Genomic DNA, 2,237 nt, shown 5'->3' with positions numbered 1-2,237 from the left:
GGGCAAGCGTACCAATTAAGTTTTACTTACATGGATAAGTGAAGGCCGGCTTCAAGTTCCAGCATTTTATAGCCTGGAGGGAGGCATGTCTTAACAATGGACAGCGAGTGGGAGCCTATGCGGTGTAAGGGGGCATGTATGTGTTTATATTTATAAGATTAGGCAGAAAGCAAGTTATAAGAGCTTCCAAATCACACGCAGGAAAGAAGATAGCCCTATTAGATTAGTTACATGAAAAACAAATAAGGGCTAGCTAACAGCCTCAATGAAAATTTTTGTTCAGTTTTTACAGATGAAAATTAAGAAAAGGGACCTAGGTTAGGAAAAAAAGACATTTGATACATGTGAGTTTATCAAGGAAGAGGTTCTACTTCAGCCGACTAATGTAAAGACACAGTCAATGGGGCCTCCATCAGTATCCCATCGATACATCCCAAGTTACTAAAAGAGCTTAAGTGGTGTACTTGCAAAACCGTTAACGGATTTATTTACGGGAGATTCAAACTTATGACAGTAAGTCGTATATCAGTAGTGAGTAAATTAGTGGAAACTATGTTAAAGCACAACATTGTTTAAAATCTAAAACCACATGAATTTCAAGATCAGAAACAACATGGTCTACTTCAAGGAGATCATGACAAACTAATCTTGCTGATTTCTTTTTTGATGGGGTACCTAAAACAGATCATGGTGGTACAGTAGGCATTGCACATCTAGACATCAGTACGGCCCACATAAAATACTCAGCAATAAACTGAGTTTGGATCCCAGTATTGTTGAATAGATTAGGCAGTGGGTAGTCAATATATTTTCAGAGCAAGGTCTTGTTACCTCAGGTATCTGTACTTGGACCCATCCCCTTTAATATTTTTATTTAGTGCTATCGCAGAAGGTCTTGATGACTTTTTGCTGACGACACAAAATTTGGATGGATAAGCCAAATGACAAATAATTTAGGTAAATTTGAAAATCGGTCATAGCTGTAGCAGCTGAAGTTTAATGTGGATAACTACAAGATAATGAACCTTAGGGCATAAATACCCAAGAGCAGAGTATAGAATAACACTGGTGAGATCTCAGTTGCAGTATTGTACACAGTACTGGCGATCGTATATCTCCAGAAGAATATGGATACTTTGGAGAGCGTTCAGAGAAGGGCTACTAAACTGTTTCATGAATTGCATGGTAAAACTGACAGGAAAGGTCAAAGGATTTTAACATGTATAGGCTGGAAGAAAGATGACAGGGGGATATGACAAAAAAAGAAATACATAAAGGGGATCAACATGATAAAGATGGAAAGTATATATCTGAAAGAAGTAAAAATAACCACAAGGACAGCCTAAAATCAGTGGGCCAAGGGTTTAAAAGTAACAGGAAATATTACTTTAGTGAGAGGGTAGTGGATGCATAAAATAGCCATCCACACAAGGTGGTAGAGTAGATGAGCTTAAGAATGCATGGGATAGGTATAAGGAATTCCTATATACATATATAAGATAAGGCGACGGACTAAGGAAAGTATTCAGAAATTGGGTAGAGTGGATGGGCCAAATGTTTCTCATCTGCCGACACATTCTGTGTTTCTATGTCCTATCTGGGACATCACTTTACTCAATCAAACCATATATTAATGAGACACCCAAGGTTATTTCAAGCGATGGCATTTTAACTTTTTTGGGGAGTTTATAGCACCAATTTTAGGACTTGCTCATAAAAATAAAATGTTTTCACATTTTCTGAGATGGTTCCCCTAATGATTTTATGGCGAGATAGTGGGGCCTTTGTAATTTAAATCTTATTACATTTTTTTTTTTACTATTTATATATATTTTTAATTTTACGGATTACTGTAATTGGTGAGCTGGGCTCCATTGACCTGCATGGTTGGCTGAAGTACATGTAGTCAACCTGCAGGTGGAGCTCAGAGTTCTTAGGATGGTCTGGACAGAACATTTGAGAACACTTACCGTATTTTAGATGGGAGCCATCATCTTGTGAGAGGTAGCTTGCCTCAGTCGCATGGCGATCTTAAAAGCTCACTGGCTGAGTTTAGGAGGGGAACACCTCAAAAGTTAGTAGGGGTCTCTACATACCTTTGGTCATATAGTTTATTTCTTGACTAACTTGATGCATAACTAATCACTTGGTAGCTGCAATTAACACGAGGTGGCAATAAAATGTGAAATTTTTGCATTCTAGACAGCTATTACTTTAAAAGAGGCTGGTGTCTCGAG

The sequence above is a fragment of the Sceloporus occidentalis genome, unplaced genomic scaffold (assembly GCF_023333645.1).
Source record: "Sceloporus occidentalis isolate IW3139 unplaced genomic scaffold, rSceOcc1.0.p SCAF_130, whole genome shotgun sequence".
Taxonomy (NCBI): domain Eukaryota; kingdom Metazoa; phylum Chordata; class Lepidosauria; order Squamata; family Phrynosomatidae; genus Sceloporus; species Sceloporus occidentalis.
The sequence above is the reverse complement of the archived record's forward strand: the minus strand, read 5'-3'. Positions refer to the sequence as shown.